The following is a 12,680-nucleotide window of genomic DNA, read 5'->3' as shown; positions in this document are numbered from 1 at the left end:
TTAAGAAAAACATTTTTCTAATAGCGGTCGCCCCTCGGGAGGCAATGGCAAACCTCCGAGTGTATTTCTGCCATGAAAAAGCTCCTCATAAAAAATATCTGCCGTTCGAAGTCGGCTTGAAACTGTAGGTCCCTCCATTTGTGGAACAAAATCAAGACGCACACCACAAATAGGAGGAGGAGCTCGGCCAAACACCCAAAAAGGGTGTAAGCGCCACTTATATATATATGTACATATATATATATGAACGTACATACAAAAGTATATTCTGCACTTGTTTACGAAATATTCCTATTTCACTAATATCCGTTCACATAAAAACCGCTGACGATATGTCTAGGTGATTTCCTAAGAAAAGGCTTTCAAGTTAGTTTAAATTATAATTATAAATTTTAAAAGGTCAGTTCGTAATAAACCACAGAATAATAAAGAACACTTCAGGCAATTTGCCTGAAGTATTTAAAAAAAACTAAAATAATAATAATTAGTTTAATTTGTGTAAGTATTTTAAAAAGTTGTTTAGAAGTATGCAATATTTATATCTTATATTTTTCAATTTATGTTTCAGATCTTGGTATGATAGATGCATATGCTGCGGAAAGTGAAGCAAGAAAACAGTACCGGTTATGGATTTCACTAGTCCCGATACGTTTGAATAGAACGCAAGATCTTTGGTGTACGGCAGCTTCAATTGGGGGTTACATTACAAATGGATCACTTTGCCAAGAGGCACTTTGAAGGAAGTTGAACATTTTAAATGAAATTAACTAATTTCATGTACGTATTTGCGAACAAATCCACTTTTAATTTATAAATCATCAAACAGTTTTCCCCTACAGGTAAACCAATTTATATACATACATATACCTATATGTGTTCTCCTTATAGCCACGTATCTATGTTATATCATTATAACGTTAGCTTTGTGTAGTACACAACGCAGAGAACGTAAATTCATAGAGAAGGCTCAGGAATGAATGAGCCGGTTAAATGTCAAATGCTAACAAAACGCGGCTAAGAAATTTTTGTTATTTCATCATGGCCTTGGAAAAGTTTACATAAGAGAGTTAACATAGCGGAGCGTAGTCAACAGAATTAAATATAGCGTTTGCATTGAAATGTAAAATGCCATGATTTGGTGTTAGGCAAAATAAAATAACAGCAGACTTGTACATTTTTCTTCATGCTTATTTGTTCGGCATTTTGCATGCGCACATAGATTATTTCTTGTGAGATGAATAAATTAATTCAAAGTATATGCATGAATGAATGTAAAATTTTAACCATCGAATTAACTAAATTATATTGATATTAAGTGTATTATCAAAATTATTTCAAAATATCGACATCATCATCGACATTCATTTACATCAAGGGTTAGTGTTCAACAATATGTTGTACTTTTTAAAATATTATGTATATTCAACAAGTGTTGAATACATATACTCGTAACATCTACCATCCATATTTATGTGAGAGAAAAAAATCTTGACCTGCCACAGCTCATATGCATATCTACATATCAAAAATTCAAGAGCAAATAAACAATATGCAAACATATTCTAACATATGAAAAAAAAACTCATCTAAACCGTACATATATATTAATATATAACTTTTCTAATTTTTGCCGTTCCTTATTAAACTCCAATCTCAACTTTCGACCGTTCTTTATTAAACTCCAATCTCAACTTTCGACCGTTCTTTATTAAACTCCAATCTCAACTTTCGACCGTTCTTTATTAAACTCCAATCTCAACTTTCGACCGTTCTTTATTAAACTCCAATCTCGACTAAAAACTATATTCTTACAATCTACCCTAAATCCCTACTTGCGGTGTAGCTATTGAGTTTGTGTTGGTGTAGTTGCGCCGGCAGCTTTGTTTGTATGTTGGTACGAATGCATTCTCAGCTGCATTCCTCAAGCTGCCAAAAGTCACGTACGTAAATTGATGATCAGCTTGACCGCTGTAAGATTTGTTTATTTGCAAAATCCAAAAGACGGGCAGGCGTAGGAGTAAGCTGTGCGATCTAATTACGAACAGCCAGTAGCGTGGGAGTGATTCAAGGGAATCATCAAATCTCTGTTTTAGCTTTGCAAGTGTGCAATGCGCTAACTTCTCCCCCTCTTAAGACGAGCCGTCCTCGACTCGTGCCAAAATTTCCTCTACTGCCCTCTGAGTTTTTACTTTATTACTTGCTAATTTGTTTCTGCGGTGGATGAAAAAAATTGCTATTGCGATCAATAATAATGGAGGAAAAGAAAAAATCGTCCAGAACAAATTACGATGAACAGATATACCCTCCTTCAATTCGTGAATGCGAGAGATGTTGTCGATATAAATTTGGTGCAAATATGGTAGGGACAAACTCGTATGGTGTTCCAAGTAATTAATGGATACGGTTTTTGGAGGATGTGGTTGGATATAAGTCGGTTCTCTTTTTACCACGTAAGTTGTATCATTTATGGTGATAGAGTCACGAAAAAGAAGCAGATACGTTCCCCTTATTTCCAATTTTCGTTGATCAAATATTGTCGTTGGTTGCACGTTGTTAAGAATAATGATGCCCTCTTCTATTTTTTGAACTGATGGTATGTGATATGCCGATTCTGATGAACAATTAGCTGTGTTATTATTTAGCATCTGACCCAAGCAATCTGAGTGAGCCGGTTTGCACACTTTAGCTACCAGAGTGTCATTGCAGTTCTCGAGTGGTTGAAACGTATCGCTACATTTTGCCGCAAGCGTGGTCTCTAGCTTTACGATACTATTATTATGGACTACAGGATAGATTTTTAGGAATTGACAGAAATTTGTAACCTTAGGAACCTTAAGAATATAGTAAATAACATCAGAACTTTGCAAAATTTTTACCTTAGATACTAAAAGTAAATTACTTAAACTAAAGGGTAATTGTTCGGAATTGAACGCTTGATCCATCTCTTCGTCATCCAAAATAAGTGGATTTATGATATTACTTTTTGCCAACACAATGGAGAGTGCTAGTCTGTTTAGTTGGCTGATTATATGGTTATTTCTTCTTACCAAATTTTCACAGAGCAATGTTTCCTCGTCTTTTAATATCCAATCCGTTTGATTTCCGCGAAGTGTATTGATTAGGTTGGTAATTTCGTTAATTCTATTTTGTAAATCGGAGTTAATTCTAATCTGCCTATTGTTGTTTTCTATTAGTATGCTTTCCTTTGTCAAGAGCAGTTCAAAATCTTCGTGGTCCGGGGTACCGGCTATAAATTTCAGGGCGGACCCCAGAAAATCTATTGACCTTGCAATTCTCTTAGGTATTTCCAAAGTGCGAATTATGTGTAGTATTTCCTCACCTTGCTGTTTCAAAATATTTTCGTTCACTACCTGATTTTTTGATTTTGATGTGAACCATCGGCTTTCGTAAGCTATCTGGCGATAATCTGTTAGGTTGGTGGCGTGCACGAGGTAAATGAATTCATTATAAATAGCCACATTTCCCCGAGGGATGGTGATAACTTGTGAGGAGGTGTAGTCAATTAAATTGGCTCTAGTGACGAAGACTAGGGCAAGCGGCAATCTGAAATTGATTTTATCGTAAATTACTTTTATGAATTTTCCTGCCTTCTATCTGTACTAAATCTCTTTCTACTATTTTTTCCACGAACACCTTCTCAAATTTATTTCCCAATCGCTTATTTCGTCGAAGAAACACCCTTTCACCAGGCTGATATGTTTTGGTTATTCTTTTCTCATTCAATCTATTCAATACTAAATTCTGGGCTCTTATTAATTTATCTCTAATTTCCCCAAATTTCTCCGCTGGGCAGTTCTGCAAAATTTCGATTGGTTTCGAATCTACAACCGAGTGAATTGTTCTGTTGTACTTGTAAGCAGCAAGCAAAATCAGATCTTTAACCTCGCTTATCTGCTGCTGTGCCTTCACGCATCTGGCTATTTCCAAAAGGGTTGAATGAAACTTTTCGACCTGTCCGTTGCTTTCGCTATGTAAGGTGGGTACGAAAAACTGTTCTATGGAGAAATGATCGCGTAGCATGTTTCTAATTAAATTTGAAGTAAACGCTCTTTCGTTATCTGTGACAATTGTTTTAGTGTTTTGGAACATACCTAATACCTCTAATAAAGCTTCTTTTATATCAATGGTACATCTTGAAATAACAGGTTTAACAATTGCAAACTTTGAAAACCTATCAACAGCAGTTAAGAATAGCTGCTTTCCAGTAATTAAAATGTCTAAGTGGAGAATTTCTCCTGGGTGCTCTGGGATTGGAGTTTTCCCAATTTCCGGATTTGGTGGTTTTCTTTGGTATTTATTTTCCAGACAGATCTTGCAATTTGATACAGCTGACCTGAGCATTTTCCTCATGTCGGGAAAGTAGTATTCTGATAGAATTTGCTTAAAATTCTCGGACAGAGATCGATGGGCACGGGCATGCTCCGTTGCTATTGCTTCCTGTTGATCGTTCGGATTCGTTAGATCGATTACAAATTTTTCTGTATGAATAAATTTAACCCCCGGGAATGCTTCGACAAGAGGTCCCTGGATCTCTGATAGTGTCGGAAGATCGCAACAAAGAGCGTTTGTAACGCTAGGGTTTACGAGTTTCTTAAGATTATGCAACAAATTTACTATTGTGTCGTAATTTATAGTATAACGAATTTTTTTCTGAAAAATTATTTTTGTACTTTGGTGATAATGATCCCCCTTCGTCAAAATGAATTGTCTTTTGAATTGGTTTACTGGATACTGGATAGTTTTAATTGTGTTTGAGAGCGATGACTCGCTATGTGCTGTAGCATCTGTATCAGTCATATTATTCAAAAACTGACGGGACAGAGCGTCTGCTACGACGTTGTCTCTGCCGGGTTTATAAACAAATTTAGGCGAAAATTCTTCTATGAACGCACGCCATCGCTTCATTTTTGTATTAGGATTTTTGTTCGAAATAGCGAAAGTTAAAGGCTGGTGGTCTGTGAATATTACGATGTCTTTAATACCGTATAAGTAATGTCGAAGGTTTTTAAGGGCCCACACTATAGCCAAGAGCTCACGCTCGTTGGTTGCATAATTCTCCTCTGTTTTTGATAATGTTCTTGAAATCATTGTAATGGGCCGACCATTCTGGGAGAGGACCGCGCCTAAAGCGCTAGAGGAAGCGTCTGTTGTTAGTTCGAATGTTTTGTCATAATCCGGATAAAACAGCAAAACATCTTCCGATGCCAAAATGCTTTTTACCCTTTTAAATGCTTGAATGGCCTCGTCATCAAGGACTATTTTAGTGTGTTTGGACTTGTGGGATGACACATGGCCATTCTCCCCCCGAAGATACTTTGTTAATGGTTTGACGATAGACGCATAATCCCTTATAAACCTTCTATAATAACCTGACAGACCCAAGAAAGAGCGTAATGCTCGAAGTGTTTCCGGCTTCCTATAGTCGATTATGTCCTTGACCTTATTTGGACATGTTTTTATCCCCCTTCGAGAGACAATAAAGCCAAGAAACTCAACCTTATCTTTAAAGAATTTAGTCTTTTCTGCTGAAACTCGCATACCGGCCCTTTCCAACTTCCCCAGTACCTTATCGACATGTTGAATATGAGACTTTTCGTCCCTTGAAAAGATGATTATATCATCCATATAAACTTGGCAACTTTGGCCAATGTCGTCTCTCAAGACGTCATCAATAGCCCGTTGAAAGATACTGGGCGCATTTTTTAACCCGAATGGCAATCTATTAAATTCGTATTTGCCATTGTTAATGCTGAAGGCTGTTTTTTCGCGGTCCTTCTCCTCAAGGATTATCTGGTGGAATCCAGACTTTAGATCTAAAGTAGTAAAAAATCTGGAACTGCCCAGGTTTGCCAATATGGTAGAAATATCTGGTATAGGATATTTATCCGCAATCGTTTTTTCGTTTAATTTTCGAAAGTCGATTACCATGCGGAGCTTTTGTTTACCATATTCATCCAGGCCTTTTTTATTCACTACATGGACCGGAGAGTTATACGCCGAATTAGATTTTCGGATAATTCCTTCTTTCAACAGTATTTCTATTTCCTTATTAATGAATCCTGCCGCCGAAACCGGGTATGGATAAGATCGGGTGTAAATTGGTTCCGAGGAAGTGGTACGAATTTTAGCTTTGACCTTAGTATTAAATGGCAAAGCGCGGTTAGGTTCGGCAAAGGCCTTAAAATTCTTTTTAATCATAGAGTCAAACTCGTTTTTCACAAGAGCTGGGACCGAGTCCTTGTCCAAATATATGGAGTTAACTTGCTCACATTTGACGTTATTTAATTTTTCCTTACCACCCTCGTAATATAAGTATCCGGATGTCGTATCAATTTTAGATTCTATCTCCTTAAGGAAATCGTATCCCACTATACCATCGAAGCCCTTTATATTAGGAAGAATGAAGAAAGTTGAGACTTTCCCCAAAACGAAAACCTTACATTTTTTTTCTATGAGATTACATCCGTTTATAGTTTTGACCGTAAACTGTCTCTCCACAGGGATAATTCCCTTTAGGAAGCTCAAATTTTTGATATAGTTTTTTGAAGTTCCTGTATCAATCAGTAACCTAAGCTCCTGCCCCTCCGACGCCTTCTTGGTAATGTAAGGTAGGAGCGACCTTATACTAAAAAATTAACCTCGTCTTCCATCGCGAAATTGGAAGCGATCTCGACATCCGAATCACTGTCACGGTCCACAGTAATTTTCTTTTGTGGATCCACCTCTGGGGTTGTCTCCAAATGGTTGGTCCGTTGCACTTTCGGCTTCCGTGAATTTACTGAATCTCCCCTTCTGTGCTCCCGTTTATTCACGTATTGATTAGCATCCCTTTTGGGGTGCCCTCCCACGGCATTTCCCTTTCTATAACTCTGGTTGGACTGTTTTGTACGTCGGAATGCGGAGGATCCGCGGTCTACATCCATTGGAGTAGGGGTGTCCTTGAGCATTTGGGGATTGCCAGGATAGTTATTGTGGTATTTTGGGCTAGTGGTAGTTGCTACGTTGTTAACCGCAAATGTTCTGGCGAAATCATAACGCATGCGGTTGTTCGCTAACTCCTGGGCAGTAGCCAGTGCAGAAGGCAAATCTTTAGGATTGGCAGAAAATAGAATGTCGCATAACGGCCGCTTTAGGCCAGAAATAAAAACTCTTAATGCGTTTTCTCTAGCTCTATCATTGAGCGCGGCGGCAAGCTGCGTATTGTTTGAATGAGTCATTATATTTTTATTTGTTATGAGTGTTAATTGCTTGTCTACCGTATCATAATATTGGCAGATTGACAAACTTCCCTGCCTCAGAACGCTGAGCTCTGTTTCCAAAACATGTAGCGGTCTTTTGTCCGCGTATGCTTTGTCCAATCTAGCTATTATAGCTTTAAAATTTAAAACAGTTGAGAAGGAAGCGAGCGTTGCATTTGCGGGGCCTACTATCTTGTTTCTAAATATCCCCATGGCAACATAATATTGCTCTGAACCCTCTTTGTAGTAGCCAATGGCGAATTCTGCTGCGGAACGCCAGGCCGGATAAGAAGCAGTATCCCCCTTAAATTCTTGTATAGATTTTATTAAATCCATATTTGTGTTGCCCCCGACCACAGTTGGATTTATTTCCACGGGAATGTAACTCTCCGCGGATGGCGGCTCTAAGCGCCGAAGAGTTTGCATCACTTCATCCAACTGGGCTTTTAATTCTTTTTTATTTTGCTCATTTTGTTGTCTTAAAATTTCTATTACCTGTTCCCTAGTTACACTCATGTTAATTTTGTTTTGCTTTTTTTTTTTTTTTTTTAAAAAAAGGTAAGAAAGAGCCGAAGGTATTTCGCTTTACAAAAACTTTATATAACTTTTCTTTAATTGCACTGGATCAAAACCGAACAATTACTTACAGTATTATTATTTCACGTATTGCAATCATTTCTGCCGTGCAGGTTTCCTTCGTTTCCACAAATAGTTGATTGTATCCTTCGTTGTTAGATTCAGTTGTTCTGCCAGTTGGGTTCAGTTGTCCTGCTAGTTGGGCTCGGTTATTCTGCCAGTTGGGTTCAGTTGTCCTGCTAGTTGGGCTCGGTTGTTCTGCTAGTTGGGTTCAGTTATTCTGCTAGTTGGGTTCAGTTGTCCTGCTAGTTGGGCGCCACTTTTCTATTTTTTGCCGTTCTTTATTAAACTCCAATCTCAACTTTCGACCGTTCTTTATTAAACTCCAATCTCAACTTTCGACCGTTCTTTATTAAACTCCAATCTCAACTTTCGACCGTTCTTTATTAAACTCCAATCTCAACTTTCGACCGTTCTTTATTAAACTCCAATCTCAACTTTCGACCGTTCTTTATTAAACTCCAATCTCGACTAAAAACTATATTCTTACAATCTACCCTAAATCCCTACTTGCGGTGTAGCTATTGAGTTTGTGTTGGTGTAGTTGCGCCGGCAGCTTTGTTTGTATGTTGGTACGAATGCATTCTCAGCTGCATTCCTCAAGCTGCCAAAAGTCACGTACGTAAATTGATGATCAGCTTGACCGCTGTAAGATTTGTTTATTTGCAAAATCCAAAAGACGGGCAGGCGTAGGAGTAAGCTGTGCGATCTAATTACGAACAGCCAGTAGCGTGGGAGTGATTCAAGGGAATCATCAAATCTCTGTTTTAGCTTTGCAAGTGTGCAATGCGCTAACTTATATACATATGTGTGCATGCACATATGAATACATATGTTGGGACAATATATTTACGTATGTAGATGTTTCTATTACGAGCAAAACAATGCATATTCATATATACACATGTATGTGCTTATATATAACCATACACACTCACTTTATGCCTCTACATGCGTTTGTTTCCAAAACTAAAATTCTAAGCCTAGCGACTACAAGAACAAAATGCATTCATAGCGCAGCTGTAGCGGCCATGATTATTTACCCGCGACTTCACTGAACAGATTCAAATAGTGTAAAACACAACAAAAACAAATTCATTGATAAGTTCGAGCTTATATTTCTACGAGCAAACTACTTGCATTCATAAAACGAGCCGCCCATATGCCAATTTTTCCGACCATTCGAAAATAGTCAGTATTGGATTCTTGTAGAATTATTTGCCAATATTTAGTAAGTCTTGAATTTGTGTCAAGTGGAATGGCCGTGCCTCCGTACATATGTATGCATTAATATATGTATATATGTATGTAAAAAATGTCTTTCTAAATGCTGGACAACCGCAGCTGCTGTGCGTCAAGTGCGCGCATGAGCGTACAGTAAGTGGCAAAAAACAGCAACAAATAGCTTATCAAAAAGTTCTGTGTCGGACATTTCAATACTAGGAGAAAGTCTCGATGCCATTATTTTATGTTCTCTGATAATAGGTAAATAATTAATTACTTTACGTATGAAGTTCTTCAATTGATAAAAAAGGGACAACATTCGACATAACAAAAATTCAGGATTTACAAAATACAGTAGATTCTGTTTTTATGCGGTATATACATACGTTCCGCATGAAACAACATAAAAAAAGCTACCAGTTCTATAGTAAAACTATAGATACGTTTCAAAAGTGCTAAGAACCGCATAAATCTGAAATAATGTAATAAAATCGCATAAAAAAAGGGTACTAGTCCCATATTATAACTATAGATACGTTCCATAGACCGCATGAATCTGAAAAAATTAAATAAAATCGCATAAACAAAAAATTGTGTATTTGAAAATTATATCTTTACTAGCGTACCCTCGCCCGCTTCGCTAGGTGATAAATTCAATGATTTGCTGAAAGAGAGTAAAATTAGTACAAAACAAAGCAACGTTTTTGGTTTTTCCATCTTTCGCGTAAATGAATAATGACGATGGTTTGCCTACTCGTGAGCAAGCTACATACGTTTGTCCATGAAAAAAAATTGGGTATTCTAAATTAATACCGCACAGTTGTAGAGACTGTCCTCGCGCCTTATTAATTGTCATAGCGAAGGCAAGGCGAATAGGGAACTGCAAACGTTTGAAATCGAATGGTAAATCCGTCGGAATCAGTGGAATTCTGGGTATCAAAACGTCTTCTCCTTTGTACTTCCCTTTCAAAATTGTTGCTTCGATAACGTTACCCATTAGCTTCTTCACAGCGAGTCTGGTACCGTTACAAAGTCGTGGCACATTAATGTTGCGCAGCATAATAATCGGTGCTCCAATTTTTAAACGTAAATTATGAGGTGGTAGGCCTGGCAAATCGAGTGAGTTTAAGAATTCAGTTGGATAATTTACGACATCATCTTGATCAGTAATAGTGTCCATTGACTTACTTATATGCAACTATGTCACCAGGTATTTGATCCAAAATAGCTGCATTTCTATCATGGACGTCCTTATTTTTCCCAGCTAAAATTGCTCTTTCGCTGAGCCAATCATGGTTTTTGTAATGTTGAACTATGTTTGGAAATACACTCTGTATCAATGTCTCTTTAGACTGTGCAAAAGTGCAGAAATTGTTAGGCAATGTAATCATTCCTGTTGGATCGACAGACATTTGGCCATTTCCGATTTTCAGTAATTGGTGGGAAAATTCAGCTGCTGACGGATCGTTCTGTAGTTGAACACGTACGTTTGTGGTAAGTGTAAGCGTGTTTACATGTCTCGATAAATACGATGATTTTAAGCATGCATTGATTTCATCTGCAGATTTTGGGATCACAGGTAATGTTTGCCTGAAATCTCCAGCCAATAAAATCATGGCACCTCCAAAGACTGCTTGGCTTCCTCGAAGATCTTTCAAAGTTCTATCAAGTGCTTCCAATGGTTTCTTGTGTGCCATAGTACATGATGAGCTTACATACTTTAAGAACTTTTGCCATTCCAGATGTTTTCGAAATATTACATGTTGGTGTTTCATTTACCTGCATATTCAAAGGCAACTTTAATGCAGAATGTGCTGTGCGACCGCCTTCAAGTAATGCAGCCGCAATTCCGGAAGAAGCGAGTGCCAATGCAACGTTATTATCTGATCGAAATGTTGCTAATATCAATGAAATCAAAAAGATCTTTCCTGTTCCCCCAGGAGCATCCAAGAAAAACAATTCACCAGTTCCATGGCTAACATTATTCATGATTGTATCATAAACATGCTGTTGTTTATGTTTACTCTCCGTCGAAAAAAATTTGCAACTTAGCAACACGACACACATCGTTTCACAATAACGAAAAATTCGCATATTTATTCAAAAAAATTTGTACATATAAAACGAATGTTAATTCGAAACTTAATCTAAGAATCGAGCAAGTTCCGCGGCAATTTTCACTAAAAACACAATTTGAACAATATTTTGATTTTTTCTTTTTTTTATATGAAGAAAATATTTAAAAAAAATTTGTTTTTTCTAAAAACCTTCCCCTAGTGGATCCCTATAATATGCAAAAAGAACGAATAAAATTGGCCTCGTATCGGCCCAAAAAAATGCGTACAAACGAACATCATTTAATTTTTATATATATAGATTTAAGAAACGTCAGAATGGAAAAAAAAATTTACATCGTCAGAAGTAGAATCAGACAATACCCACATGTTGCGCATTCGTTTAGGATTTGGCGTAAAATCACTTCCGTCACTTGTACACGTCTGATCTGGATGGTGATGCAGGCGGTTCCATACTTGTAGGGTTAGCATTTTTTATATAATCTGTGATGAGTTTTTGCTTGGCTGGTTTAGAATCTGGTTTATATGTAATAGGACTATGAATAAGTTCGTGCGGTTTTTTTTCGAAATTTGAAACTTTATTGACGTAAAATGGTTACAAATTTAATATTCAAAATATTGTCCATCGCTTACTACTACTTTTTCCCATCTTTCTGGCAATTCACGGATTCCCTTTGTGAAAAATTCGGTCGGTTTTGCCGCAATCCACGAATCGATCCATTTTTTGACTTCATCGTAATTACGGAAGTGCTGGTCAGCCAGGCCATGTTGCATCGATCGGAAGAGATAGTAATCGGATGGCGCAAGGTCTGGACTATACGGCGGGTGGGGTAGGACATCCCATTTGAGCGTTTCTAAGTATGTTTTGACCACTTGTGCAACATGTGGCCGAGCATTGTCATGTTGCAAAATAACTTTGTCGTGTCTATCGGCGTATTGCGGCCGTTTTTCTCGCAGTGCTCGGCTCAAACGCATCAATTGTCGTCGGTAGACATCCCCCGTAATCGTTTCATTCGGTTTCAGTAGCTCATAATACACAACACCCAGCTGGTCCCACCAGATACACAGCATAACCTTCAGGCCATGAATATTCTGCGCCGACGTCGATGTTGAAGCATGGCCAGGGTGTCCATACGTTGCCCGACGTTTTGGATTGTCGTAATGGACCCACTTTTCATCGCCAGTCACAATTCGATGCAAAAAACCCTTTCTTTTGTGCCGTTGAAGCAGTTGTTCGCATGCCATAAAACGGCGTTCAACGTCTCTTGGCTTCAATTCATACGGCACCCAATGGCCTACCTTTCGGATCATTCCCATGGCTTTTAAACGTTTGGAAATGGTTGATTGATCAACTCCCAAAGTTTTTGCAACCTCTTCTTGCGTTTGAGCCGGATCTTGATCGAGCAATTCCTCCAATTCGGTATCCATGAACTTTGGCGGCGCACCCTCGCGTTCTTCGTCTTCCAAGCCAAAATCACCACTTTTA

Source organism: Anastrepha ludens, chromosome X (genome assembly GCF_028408465.1).
Source record: "Anastrepha ludens isolate Willacy chromosome X, idAnaLude1.1, whole genome shotgun sequence".
In the NCBI taxonomy this organism is placed as follows: Eukaryota; Metazoa; Arthropoda; class Insecta; order Diptera; family Tephritidae; genus Anastrepha; species Anastrepha ludens.
Note: the sequence above shows the minus strand (reverse complement) of the source record.